At 46.7% G+C, this 14,761-nt stretch overlaps 1 pseudogene; it reads left to right on the forward strand.

Annotated features, from left to right (window-relative positions):
* Positions 1-12,901: 12,901 nt before the first annotated feature.
* On the forward strand, positions 12,902-14,421 carry LOC109374971 (mothers against decapentaplegic homolog 2 pseudogene; annotated as a pseudogene).
* Positions 14,422-14,761: the final 340 nt, after the last annotated feature.

The raw sequence follows: 14,761 nt of genomic DNA on the forward strand, positions 1-14,761 counted from the left end.
ACCATGTCAGCCATTGAGTTTTCTTGTGGCCTCTTGGAGAAGCCGCTGAGTCAGCCATGTTGTAGAGACAAAGGTCATAGCTTAAAGAGGTTGAGTAAGTTCCAAGTCCCACAGCTGGAAAGGATGGGAGCCAGAAGTCAGCTCCGGGGCCTGTGTGGCTGGTCAGAGGAGGGCGAGCGTGCGGTTGGTATCAGGGCACAGAGGACCAGGGGACGCTTCACTGGGAACAGGATCAGGCTGTCCCCGTGGGCTGCCTTTGCCCACAGGTTCCCTCTCAGGCTCCACAGGACCTGTTCCAACCAAGACTATGAAGATGGAATTGTCATGTTTGGCTGGCAGAGTGGGGAGAGGGAGTACCCCAGCCAGTGGGGTGGTGTCAGTGCGCGTGCATGCATGTGGTGGGAGATGTCCTTGGTCTTGGGAACCTCTCCAAGTGAAAGGGACAACCTGGCGAGGCATTAGGAGCGGGTTTCTGCAGGCCCACTGCGTGCTGAGTGAGTACAGGAGGTGCCAGGCCTCCCTGGCCTGTCTGGGGTTCACCAGGCCCTCCTGCTCTCTGGCACTCACTGGTTTCCTGCCATCAGCTCCAGCAGCTGGAGGAGGTGCACAGAAACCACGTGTCCTGTCCGTATATTAGCAGAGACCCTGGGGAACAGAGTGCAGCCAGGCCTGGGGGCGGGGCCAGCCCAGTGCCACTTTCGGCCTTTCCCCTCATATTGACTGAAGCCTGCAAGTTCCCACAGGAAGGGTGTCCATGGTCAGGGCGCAGTGGTGGGAAGGTGGGTGTGAGGCCTGGCTCCAGTCCCAGGGCTCCGAGGCTCTGGGCAGGTGGCCGGCGTTTCTGAGAGCAGCCCTTGGCCATCAGGCTCAAGCACAGGCCCAGCCCCAGGTGGGGGACAGCAAGCACTTTGCATGTTAATAAACAACACTGATACTGTAGCAGTAAGAATCAACTCTAATCACCAACGTGCCCACAGCTGTATACAGAGCATGGCACGTGGTACCTCCGAAGTGGATGGGGCTGGTGTCCCTATATTACAGGTAAGGAAACTGAGGCTCAGAGAGGTCACACAGCCCACAGACATGAGGCCAGGCCTCCACCCAGTGCTATTCTGACTCCAAAGCCTGAGTCTTGTAGCCACTAGGCCACCAGGCCCAGAAGCAGGTCCCCAAGTCTCGTGGCATCTCCAGAGTTTTCTTACCTGCCATGGAGGGCAGCAGCCCCAAGGTGACAGGAGCAGGGTTCAGAAGAGATTGGGGTGTGTGGATGAGAGCCTGCCTGCTCCTCACTGCTGAGAAGGGGCCATCAATCACCCACCTCCCCGGAGTGGGGGACGGGGGCATGAAGGCTCTGAGCCTGAATGGAGCTGGCAGGGGAGGGTGGCTAGCTCTGCCACACTAGACCAAGACAGCCCTCCCACCTCTTGGGAAGATAGGTGCAAGGCAAAATGGACCATGGTCCCAAGGGTGGTGCCAATGAAATGCCGTGAGGAGTTAAGAGGACAGAGATGGAAAGGACAAGAGACCCAGGTTGGGCATCTGATCCAAAGCTATGATCATCACAGTTAGAAGAGCCCTCAGAGATTTTGTGATTCAAACTTCTCCTTTTCCAGATGAGGAAACTGACACCTGGGGAAAGGGAGTTATTTGCATAAAACCACAGGTAACTTATTGGCATCAGCAGAGCCAGGTGCGGACGTGGGTCCTGACTCCTCAGGCCCTTTCTGGGCACTATTGAAATTCCATTCAAGACGCTGACCAAGGCTCACAGGTGTTGTAGCAAATGGAGCCCAGGTAATTCAGGACAAGTCCATTGTCATAACCTGAAGAACTCAATACACTCAACAGGCCGACCTTCTGTATCAGGGATGATTCAATTCAGCTGCACAAAGAAACCCAAAACATTCCCAAAGGGGCTGGACTAGGAGGCCAGGGGTCTGAGTTCTAATTCTGACTCAGCTCCTCACTCACTTTCGCCTTCACCAAATTATACCCTATCTCTGGACCGAGAGACAGTGTGTTTCAGTCCAGAGAAATATGTAAAAAGAAACAAAAACCCAAAATTTAATCCGGTCAACAAGTCTCGTGGCATCTCCGGAGCTTTCTTACCTGCCATGGAGGGCAGCAGCCCCAAGGTGACAGGAGCAGGGTTCAGAAGAGATCAGGGTGTGTGGATGAGAGCCTGCCCGCTCCTTACTGCTGAGAAGGGGCATGGCAAGGCATTGGCCTAGCAGGAGTCACGTGCCCACTTCTGCACCAATCAGAGGAGCATGTCCCTCCATCGTTTCCGTCTCAGGTATAACCTCCTCTGAGAAGCCTTCTTGAATCCTCCCGATAAAGCTCTTGTCGCTCTGAGGAGCTCTCCCTCACAGCGCTTGTCCGAGCTCCACTTTTGCACGTGTTTGTGTGATTATCTGGTTAATGTCTGTGTCCCCCACTATACAGAACCTCCGTGAGTTGCAAGTACCAGGATGGCTTTGCTTTCGTTGTATCCATAGCACTTGGCACAGACTGGCACATAGTGGCAAGGTGTGGAAATAGGGGGTTCAAACGCATAATGACCAATATTATGGTGTGGATGCTTTCAGTCCTGGCTATATTTCCCAGTTGACTGTTGAGAAAACAAGGAAATTCCCTGAAAGTTTTTTTGGCAACATGCATTCTCCCACAAATAGCTTGGTCCTGGTGCCTAGTCACTTAATCAAGAAATATGGATTGAACAGCACTACAGTCCAGATGCTGTTCTGAGTATTAGAAAACAGCAATGAGCAACATATAGCGAAACCCCCTTCCTAGCTGGGGAGGCTGACAAGAGACAAATGACTATGGGAAGGTAGCGGGGAGGGCTGCAATTTGGAAATGGGTGGTCAGGAAAGGCCTCATGAAAAAGGGATATTTAAACAATGCCTTGCAGGAGATGAAGGGAGTGCACCAGATGGCATTGTAGGGGAAAAGCATTCCAGGCAGAAAAACTCCCCAGTGCAAAGGTCTTGAGCCAGAAGCATATATGGAAGAACTATAAGAGGCCAGGGTGCCTGGAGTGGGTGAGATGGAGAAGTCCACGGTCAAGGCCAGGGAAGAAACAGAGACCAGATCTCTGCAGAGGCTGGGAGACCGTTGATTTTACCCTGAGTACGTCAGAATTTTTGAGCCAAAGAGTGACATGATCTAAATTGTGTGGGGTTTTTTTGTTTTTTTGTTTTTTTGTGTGTGTGTGTTTTTTTAAAGATTTTTATTGGGGGAATTGGGGGAATGGGAACAGTGCTGGGGAATTGGGGGAAGGGGAACAGACAAGTTGCTGTCGTCTTGTTCTTCAATCTAGTTGTGGAGGATGTTGCTTCACTGGCCCACGTTGGCACCATCATTGCGCTCTTCTCTGGCGAGGCAGATCAGTCGCCGGCTTCTGGACGGCTGCTCACTGCGGCTGCTGGCCGCTCACGCTGGCTGCTGGCTACATACGGTAGCCCATGGCAACCCACTGCCACAGGGACTGCAGCCTACGCCGTCGCCAGCGACTCATGGCAGCGCAGCTCCAGGTTGAGCTGTTGTTCAGCATCTTAGCTGTGGAGGGCAGTGTCACTGGCCCTCATATGTGGGATCCGAACCGGGGCCCTCTGGCGTCCCAAGCCAGTTCTTAACCATCGCGCCACTCGGCCGGCCCTAAATTGTGTTTTAACAGGAGTCCTTCAGCTGCTTTCGTGGGCAAGGACAGAAGTAAGGATACCAATTAAGAAGGTATTACATAAGCCAGGTGAGAGATAATGATGCCTTGACCCAACACATGGTGGAGATGATAAACGTTGTCAGGGTTGGATATATTTTGAAGTTAAAGTCCAAAGGACTTGCAGATGGATTGAATGTTGATTGTCAGAGGAATAGAGGATTCAAGGATAACTCCAAGGATTTTTAGCGGAACAACTCAAAACAAATGGAATTGTCATTAACCGAAATAAGCAAGATTGCAAGTTTAGTGGGGGATGAGGAGATGGCAGGGGCGTTATCAGGAGACTGGTTTTGATTAAACCATGCTGGTAATACCTCTTACACATCTAACAGAAGATATCAAGCATAATACACAAGTAGACGGAGGTATATGGACTTTATGGGAGATAACATTTAGGGGAGATAACATTTGGAAGTCATAGGTTTAACCTACATATGAAAATGCCAACGTTCAACCATTTTGATCTACAAAAGGGTGATTTTTGTTTATGGTTCAGCCTAGTGATGGTTGTTAAAGCCATAGCATTGGATCAACTCACCAAGGGTTGGATGTAGGCGTGTAAGAGACATGATCCATTGACATCCCTGGCATTCTCTACTGTTAAATGCTGGGAAGGTGAGGAGAAACCAGGAAAGAGCACTAAGGGGACACAGTGAGTGGAGGTGGGGCAATTAGAAACCAGGAGAACACGTTACCTGGGAAGCCAAGGGAAGAAAGTATTTCAGGAAAGAGGGCGTGAGCACCTGAGTCCAATGCCTTTGAGAATTCAGCATGAGTGAGAACTCAGATTGGACCATTGGGTTTAGCATTGCTCACTGGAGACCCTGATGAGTGTTATTAAGATGGATTCAAGAGAGAATGGGAGAAAGGAACTGGAGACAGTGAGTATAACTACAGAGTTCACCTTTTTTTTTTTCTAAAGATTTTTATTGGGGAATCGGGGAGATGGGAACAGTGCTGGGGAATTGGGGGAAGGGGAACAGACAAGTTGCTGTCGTTTTGTTCTTCAGTCTAGTTGTGGAGGAACGTTGCTTCACTGGCCCAAGTTGGCACCATCATTGCGCTCTTCCCGGGCGAGGTAGATCAATCGCCGGCTTCTGGATGGCCGCTCACAGCGGCTGCTGGCCACTCACGCTGGCTGCTGGCCGCTCACGCTGGCTGCTGGCTACACACGGTAGCCCATGGCAACCCACTGCCACAGGGCTGCAGCCTATGCCGTCGCTGGCAGCCCAGCTCCAGGTTGAGCTGTTGTTCAGCATCTTAGCTGTAGAGGGCAGTGTCACTGGCCCGCATATGTGGGATCCGAACCGGGGCCCTCTGGCATCCCAAGCCAGTTCTTAACCATCGCGCCACTCGGCCGGCCCTACAGAGTTTACCTTTTTCTTAACACCAGAAAGGGATGCTATAGTTGGATCTTTGAAGATATTCAAGGGCTGAGTTCAGAATACTTGTAATCATACTATATAGAGCAAATATAATCAACTTCTAATTCCTCCTCACCAGCAATTAGTGAGCCCCTCAGCTAAGAAAAAATTATTTCTATGTGTAGAGCTCACTCAGATCTTTCTTCTCTGTCACCCAGGACCTAATGAAACTTGAACATTAGTCTGAGCTGGGAAGGTCACTTCCATATATCAACATGTTTAATATTAATTACAAAGATTTATCAGTCTTTTGTTGTGCAGTTGTTCAGAGTCCCAATTTTAAGCAGAGCTCTTACTACCTATATTTCTTAAGAGGGTTGCTTGTTTCCAGCAGGCTTGCAAAACATCTGCTATTATCTGGAAAGACTTCTGGGACCCACAGCTCCCTCTGGGAGCTTTGTAATGGCACCAAGGCCTTCAGACTTCAAGCACCATACCCTTTCCACTATGAAACACAGATGGCTTTTGAACCATTCTTTGAGATCTTTGGAGAGGTAGCACCTGCACCTGTAATTGACATGTCTTCCTACAAAATACTCTGTGTTCCAACCATGCCTTTCCGAATCTCCAGATAAATCATGGCAGCTAGCAGGAGAAATGAAATTTTTTGCAGCCACGGGAAATGATAATTACTTAAACCATTTCATCTTGGAAGAACCAGGGACTCAGTCACCTTCAGACAGATGTGGTCCAAAAGAATCTGTTAGATTCCTGCCCAAAATACTCCCCATTTGGGCTGATAAAATTCATCCCGTCAAGAGTGGAATGTGCAGACTGATTGAAAAACAAACACAAAAAAACCACATGTCATCAGTATCAGGGCTGTTTGTTTACTTGAGGGTTTTGTTTTTTTTTAAAGGTCATTGTTTAAAGGGTAGCCCCCTGTGGGAAAGAATGCGTGAGAGTTCTGTTGAATTTTTCAAGCCTGTGACATTTAGGCATCAAATGATATTTGAAAGTTCTCTCTCTTGGCTTCTGTCTCTAGCTTTGCCCCTTTCTCTTTTCTCTCTCTGCCTCCCCCAGATACTTGATAAGGGAGGGGAAAGGAGCATTTAAATAATATATGATTTATTTTTTATTATACACGATATTAAAAATTTTAAGTTATACGGGAAGCTTGAGATTTAATACATTCCCCCTTGTAGCCGTCCTTGAAAGATTTGTTGTTGCTTTGTGGACCAGGCTGAGGGACAGTTCCAACCCACTAGCCATTTACAGAGATTCAGTGATTGGGAGTGGGAAAAGCTCAGGCAAAGATTTATTTCCTAGCTCCACCCTTATTGGCTAAGGTCTTTTAGTGTAGGCTCACTTGTGCTCCCTTGCCCCCCACATTCACATCTACACAATAAACATAATAATACCTGGTGTCTTAACTAAGACACTTTTGATTGTAAGTAACAGAAAGAGAAGCCAATTTAATTGTTCATGTAGCACAGTGCTTGGCAAATAATTAATGCTCCACAAATACGTGTTAAATGAGTGAATAAGTGTCTTAGGAAAATAGGAAGGGTATCAGAAGAATGCTGGGGCATCTCATAGCATCAAAGATAAACCTGGACATCAGAGCGTCAGGAAGATCAGGAGTCACGGGTAGCCATGGTGACCTCAGAAGGAGGTGTTCATGGCAGGGTGAGGGCAAAGACTGGGTCTCCTCCTCCTACCATACCTTTCCCGCACCCCTGGCGATGCTGGAGGAGTAGCCTGTGTGCTACATGGGTGTGCGTGAGGGTATGTATTTGAATGATGAAGGCCCCATGGAAGGGGTGGTATGAGATGTCAAAAGCTAAAAGGGATGGTAAATAGAAGTTTCTTTTCAGGTTCCAGCTCCAGTCAAGATTCAGAACAAGCACAGCTGCTAATCCCTTCCCAAAATCATCTCCAAAGGAGCCTGAAGGAATTCGAAAGGAAGAACTAAAAATGATGAAAAACTATTGGGGGCTGGGTGCTGTTTTGAGCTGGAGGATAAGGTGGAAGGTGATGGTAGCTTTGGTCTGGGCAGGAGGCAGCCCAGCCCAGCAGTGGAAATATAAAAGAGAGGGGGAAATATTAGGAATTCTGTTCTTACTTCTCCCCAGTCACAGCTTTGGGAAAAAGCCATGGAGACTCAAACTTCTAGTCCAGGTACCCTCAGGAATAAAATCAGCACTGCAGGAGCTTGTACTCAGAGAGGCTGAGGCAAGCAGATAGAGTCACTAACCTCTGGCAGTTACTGCCTCTCTCGCTCTGTTTGAACCTCCAGGGCTGTGAAATTACAGTGTAAGGAGTGTGTTCTCCTCAAGCTGCCTCTCCCTGAGCAGCAAAGGGTTAAGACCTGACCTGAGGGTGGTTTTCTTGAGTGTTTTCTAGTGCCTGGGGCTCCCACCCTAAGACCCACTTCCCCCTACTCACTGAGCTTATTAAAATGGAAACAAATGGGGTCTGGCCTCTCACCACAAGCATTGCCTGAAGGAGTCAACAATATTCCCAAGAAAAAATGAACTCACAAGCCATAAAAACAACTGAGGAGCACAAACAGTTCGATAGAGCATAGAATTGTCTTTCTGGGATCAGAGGTGTCACGGCTGGGTGCAGGGCTGGGATCCTAGCATTTCAGGAAGGAGGGGAAAGACAGCTGGTACTGTTGCTGAGCAAATACTTTATGTCAGGTACTGGATAAGCAGCTATATAAGTCACTTGCCTAATGCTTGCCTCTATCCTTCAAAATAGGACATGTACTAATACTTGACAAGTTAACCTGAGGCTCAGAGTCTTCCAATGGCTTGTTGAAGGATGCCCAGTTTGCAGATGGCACCGCTGGAGTTTTAACCTAGACCTGAGCTCTTGAGCGTCCATATTGAGGTCATCTCCCAGTTGTGTGAACTTGGCCAAGTCACCTAACTTCTCTAACTTCAACTCCCTCTTCTGCAGAACAGGGATAAGAATTGTACCTGACTCATCAGGTTGAGGTGAGGACATGGTGAATTTCGAAGAGCCCCTATCACTTACATAACACTCAATAAAGATTGTTTGCTGTTTTCATTATCTTCAGCTATCTGCTCCTTGTAATGCTATATTCTTTTGGTGAAATGTAACAAATCTCTCTTCTTGTGTAAATAACAACCAGTTTGAGCCTCTTAAATAGGACAAGGCCACCCACATGGTCTACAAGGGAAGAAACAGAGTGAGTTCTAAAATCAAACCCTAATTCTTAGCAGGGGGCTCAAAATGAGAGAGTGAGCCCTCATTTAGGAAAAGAAGCCCTTCCAAGTGCCCAGAAGGACACAGGCATTATCACAGAAAGGGTCTTATCCCTATCTTATCCCTAGTCCTATTTATCCAGAATAGATCACAGGCCGACTGAAATATTAAGCATTGAAGAGTGCTTTCTTAACTAATGAATACCAATGCAATGAAATATCATGAAACCCTCAGAACGTACTGAATACAAAGGCATTAAAAGACAGAGAGAGGGAGGGAGGAGGGGGGAGAGAGAGAGAGAGAGGGAGAGGAGAGAGAGATTTGTGAAATGATTAAGTACAAAAGGACAAAACAAAATGGGGGGCAGACCATGATGCAGCTCTGGGAAAATACAGCTGTCCCTGAGTAACAATAGGAAGATAAAATGAGGTGGCTTAATGTCTAGGGAATATGGGTAATTTTTATTAACTTCTTTGAAGTTATAGTCCTCTCAATAGAAATGTAAAATATTGAGAAATGAAACTATATTGTACATTTATATAACAATCACACCAGTGCAGCTCTAATTCATTTTTCTTTTGCAGAAAATTAATCAAAAACACATGTAGTAATATAGATTTGTCATACCTATATGAAAATTCAAATGTCACCTATGTACACACCCATAGAAACTTACAGAAAGTCAAGTGGATTTATAAGCATCACTGAAATGGGAAGCTGCTGTTAATCAAGACCCCTAAATGACTGACTGACAGAAGGAGAGGACCTACTGTGTGCCAAGTATTTTGCAATAGTTTCATATAAAATCCCCATACTGTCCCTACAAACTAGGTATCATATTCCCATTTAGAGATGGGGGAGTAAGGCTCAGAGAGGTAAAGTGAGCTGCCCAGCATCACACAGCTTGTGGATGGATGTGGTTTCCACCTCACCACACTACGTAGGCATCACTAGCAAGCACAACTGGAGATGAAATCAGTGACTTTGCAGGTTTCTCTCCATCAGCCACAACCCATCATAACCATTTCTGCAAGGCATCCCACCTCCCGGCCTTGTCAGAGGCATGGCTCCCTCCCCTCTCCTCCCCAGGTTGGGAGCTTCAGAAAGGCAGGCACCTTGCCTTTCTCAGCTCTGGCTCTGGGCTTGGTCAGGGCAGACACTTAGGAAAAGATGGGCAAAAAGACAAGAATTTCCAAGTCTTCCCTGATGTTCCCCATGAAACAGAGTTAGCATGAAGGTGCCCTGCCACACAATGGCAGTCACACATCTGTGGCTTTGAGTGGTGGAAATGTCATTTTAGCCACAGACTTTGTCATCTGTGATTGATAACTGATGATTGCTATGAGCGGAAACTCTGAAGGAAGGAACAAGATAATACCAGAGATGATATCAAAAATAAACGTGACAAAATGTTCCTCAAGAGCCTGGAGATGATGCTGGGCGCACAGCATTGTCAAATTAAGCGTTGAATAAATATTTGTTAAGTGGATGGATGAATTATGGTTATTTGCTGAATCCTCACAATTCTGGCGTAGTCATCCTACAGGCATAGCAGAATCAATATGCCCCAAACTAAATTCATTATCTCCCCCTTCCTCCTCAAACCATCTCCACGTCCCATCCTATATTCCCTCTTAGAGGTGAAGGAGGCTTGTTGGTCCACTGGTTACCCAACCAGGACCTAACTGTCACCCTTAACTCCCTCCTCTCCGTCACCAGCCCCATCTCACCAGTCATCGAGTCCCTGGCAATTCTTTCTCTCAAGTACTATTAAACTTTTCTGTCTCTTCTCCACCCTGGAGGCCACTATCTTGGTTAAGAGGTAGTGTAGTGGCTGAGACCATAGGCTCAGGAGCCAGACTGTCCGGACCACCACATGCCAGCTTTGTGCCCGTTGGGAAATCACTCAGCCTCTGGACCCTCAGTGTTGTCACCTGTAAAATGGAGGAAATAATAGTACCCACCTAAGAGGATAACTATGAGAGTGAGATGGGACAAGGACATCACCTTCCACCTGACTTAACACAAGATCCTTTCCATTAGGTTCCCTGCTTCAAGTCCTGGCCCCTTCTTCCCAGAGCAGGCAGAGGATCTAACCTGAAATGCAAGTTTGGTCTGTCGCTCATGCTGTCTTGTAGGAAGAGCCTGCTTTTTGGAGTCATAAGATCCTAGATTCAGATTCACGTGCTCTCGTGAAAGCCCGCTACTTCAATTGTCTCACACCCTCAGTTGCCTCATTTCCAAACACCACTAGACATTGCTGCCTTTCTCCCCCGTGGCCCCTCCCTCCTCCAGTGACCCGGATGAATAAGGGTCTCAAGCATGCTTCCCACTGCCCTTTCTGCTGCCTGATCCACCTATGAACTCATTCCTAAGGACCTAGCTCCTCCCCCAGGGCAGCCTTTTCTGACATCTCCGGTTAGAGCTGAGTCCCCATCTTGGCACTTCTTCCTGCCTTGTTTATTGACATTTTTGTCCCTTCATCAGTCAGACTCCATGGGACAGTGACTATGTGCCACTCTTCTCAGAATACCCAGTCCTAACACCATCCTCAGCCTGAATGAGACATTCTTGACAATTGGGTGATGATTACTTTGACAGCACCTATTATTAGGGGTGTCTTATCAATTTAAAAAAATATGATGAATACAGACTCTATGGTTTAGGATTTATTCCGTAATTTTCAAAAGGATGGGCCACCTCTATCATGCTGCTATATCTGTGCCCATCTCTGTGGTTATTTGGCTGCACAATCAAATTTGAACTTAAGATTCCAGTAGGTGTGTCACAGAGAAGAAAGTAGGTAGGGTCTGACTCATGACAAGCTTCTACCATACCAGGACCCAGAAAGCATCACCTAGGCACAGCTGGTATGCCCCATAGCTGCATCCTTACTCCTCGCCCAGGAGGATGAGTGTGGGTGGTGATATTGGAAGCCCATGCCTGGAAAGAAAGGAACTGAGTAAACTTGTGAGTTAGCTATGCCTCGTTTGATGTACGGGACGGGAACCCTGCTCAAGCCAGCTTACACATGAAGGGAAATACTATAAGTGCATGGAGTGTCTCTTGGAAACCAAAGGCAGAAAAGCAACTAGGTCTTGGGACAACAGGAAGCAAGGATTTGAATGAATGCTGGGATTTCGTCTTCTCTCTGGCCTCTATATCTTGCCTTCAACTTTCTCTCTTTTTAAAGACCAGCTTCTTCCTCTTGCTACTTCACAACATGGGAAATCAGGTGTCAGAGAGCTCCTTGCTTCATAAATAAGAATCCAGACAACGAAAGGCAGGCTGCATCACTCTCTTGGCTCCAAATACAAAAGTCCTGGGAAAAGAACACGTTGACCCGGCCAGAGTCAAGAGTTCACTCTTAGACCAATCAGCTGTGTCCTGAGGCTGGAGTCTCACAGTGACCTAGCCGCTCCCACCATTGAGGGAAGAGAGGGTCAAGGTTACCAAAAGTCATGCTGACCAGGGACCCACGAAGGCTCATGGAAGAGAATCGGCATAGAAATAGCTCTCAACAACAGAGGACAGAAAGGTGGCTGTGCTGCCTGCCTAACAACCATGAGGAGAATTTGTCAAAAATTCAGATTCCAGGGCCCCAACTCTCCATTAGTTTGAGTCAGTCAGTCTGGGCTTGAGCCAGGGCATCTGTGGTTTAAACAAGCATCCAGGTAATTCGGAGTGCACTGGCTTAGTTTGGGCTTCAAGTTCAATTTTATGTCTCTGTTTTAATCATTGCTGTTTGGGGGTTTATTACTCTTCCCACTTTCCTTTCTTGATAATTTGTACCCCTTCTGGGTTATTTAGGTAGTGACTTAATTCCCGGTTTTTCTTCGTCCTCGCTAATAGAGGCCATCATGAGCAATATTTTTCCTGTAAGCACCGTCATGGCAGCATCCCATAAATTTCTATGACATGCCGTGTTTATATCTTTGTTCTTTAAATACTCCGTTCCGAATTGCTTCCCTCTCTGCTGCTTTATTTAGGAGTGCTCACTTCTATGTGACTGGATAACCCCTTCTTGTTGGTGAGATTTATTTCTAATTTCATTGAACTGCAGCCTTCGGATGTGGAAGGCAAAATGTTTCTGTCTTTTTTTATTGAGTAAGTGTCTTTGTTTCCTAGTAAATGATATATTATTCCATGAAGCATCTAAGATTCTTCGTGTTTCAATTTCAAGATTTGGGTGTTGCTACACTCTACCTCACCCCCATCAAACAACCATCCTTAATATCACTCTTCAGTCACATGTGTTTAAAAAGGTAGCAGGCAGGGGTGCAGGCACTCGCTTGAAGGGAGGAGGGGCTGCCGTGGGACAAGCATCCCCACCGGCTCCTTCCCAGGGGCCGCACCGGCTGGGGCGTGGGCGGAAGGCCAGGCAGCGGGACAGTGTTTTCAGCTCTGCCTCCAATCACCCATTCCCCTCTCCCCTCCCAGCCCCTCGTCTCATTCGGAAGAGGAAGGAACAAAAGGTCCCAGACCCCTGGCTCTGACAGGGTGAACCCAGAGCCTGGGACCAGGTTAGACAAAGGAGGATATTTTCTTAGTGTGGATTGCTGTCTTAGGTAAGAACATGTCATCCATCTTGCCATTCACGCCACTGGTTGTGCACAGACTGCTGGGATGGAAGACATCAGCTGGTGGATGGATCTGAGGAAGCAGGTAGAGGAGAGTAGAATGGACAGGAAGAATGATGTGAGAAAACAGTTAAAAGTTTGGTGGAGAAACTAAAGAAAACAGGATGATTAGAATGAGCTTGAGAAAGCCGTCACCACTCCAAATTGTAATACTAAATGTGTCACCATACCAAGCACTTGCTCTGGAATATGGGGACCGAGTACACCAAATATGATAGATTAGTGGGAAATGACAGGTCTTTACAACTTCTCAGAACAAACCAGATCTCTTGATGGTCACCTTTTGGTGGGTATCTCATCGAAAAAGATTGGCCCATGTTGTACACTGCCAATTATGGCGCTGGCCTGATCTTCACAGTCATCATGAACTCAAAGTAACTGAAAACTGCGAATATGCTTTTAATCTTAAAAAGGATGAAGTACTCAGACGTGTAAACTCTTACCACTACTTGAGAGTTGAGACACAAGTTTTGCCTCTGGTATTAATGCTACAGCTCACTGAGATCCTAACAAAACTACCACCTCTGCATGATTGTACCCACTCCATTCCAGAAAACACTAATTTCCCAAGGGGAACTGAGCCACAGAGTAATTACATCCCAGAAACACCACCTCCTGGATGTATCAGCAAAGATAGAGAATCAAGTGATCAGCAGTTGAACCAAAGTATGGATACAGGCTCTCCAGCAAAACTATCTCCTCCGGCTCTTTCCCCTGTGAATCAGAGTTTGGATTTGCACCCAGTTACTTACTCAGAACCTGCATTTTGATGCTCAGTAACATATTATGAGTTAAACAAGGGAGTTGGAGAGGCCTTCCATGCATCACAACCCTCACTCACTGTAGACAGCTTCGCAGATCTATTAAATTTCCAAAGGTTCTGCTTAGGTTTCTTCTCCAACATCAGTTGAAATGCTACCGTAATCTATTAAATTTCCAAAGGTTCTGCTTAGGTTTCTTCTCCAACATCAGTTGAAATGCTACCGTAGAAATGACAAGAGGACATGCAGGAAGAGGAGAGTGCTTATATTACATAGGTGGGGAACATTTTGCTGAGTGCTTAAGTGACGGTGCAATCTTTGTGCAGAGCCCCAAATGCAATCAGAGATACAGCTGGCACCCTGCAACAGTGTGTAAAATTCCACCAGGCTTTGCTCTGAAAAATCTACAACAACCAGGAATTTGCTGCTCTTCTGGCTCAGTCTGTTGTTACCGGGGTTTTGAAGCCACGTATCCACTAGCTAGAATGTGCACCATAAGCACGAGTTTTGTGAAAGGGTGGGGAACAGAATACCGAACGCAGAAGGTAACGAGCACTCCTTGCTGGATTGGACTTCTTCTGAATGGACCTCTCCTGAGGATGCACAAAGTATTAACTCAAATGGGATCCCCTTCAGTGCACTGGTCTGCACGCCATAAAGCTTCATCACCAATCAAGCGCCATCAAAAGACTTAATGCAACAACTCTTCTGTCATAGTATTTGTGTGTGGTCCCATGGACTGTTTACGATCCAAAAACTCAAGCTGGAAAACAGTATTTGAAGTCTAATTGACTAAAGCACCTTGTGGAATCAGTTTCCTATATTTGAATATTAGATGGAAAAATGAATGTCCAGAAATACTCTCCCAGAAAGGAGAAGATTTTAAAGACTTACTGATGTCTTGCTGGTCATAAAACTGAGTGTCCCAAAGGTTTATTAATAACAGTGGTAGTTATGTGTGCAGGTAGTGTATCATGGTCCAGTATTACAGTACTGTGCTGTTTATATACATTTTTAGTTTGCATAAATTAAAAA

This window comes from Hipposideros armiger, unplaced genomic scaffold (genome assembly GCF_001890085.2).
Source record: "Hipposideros armiger isolate ML-2016 unplaced genomic scaffold, ASM189008v1 scaffold_881, whole genome shotgun sequence".
Classification (NCBI taxonomy): Eukaryota; Metazoa; Chordata; class Mammalia; order Chiroptera; family Hipposideridae; genus Hipposideros; species Hipposideros armiger.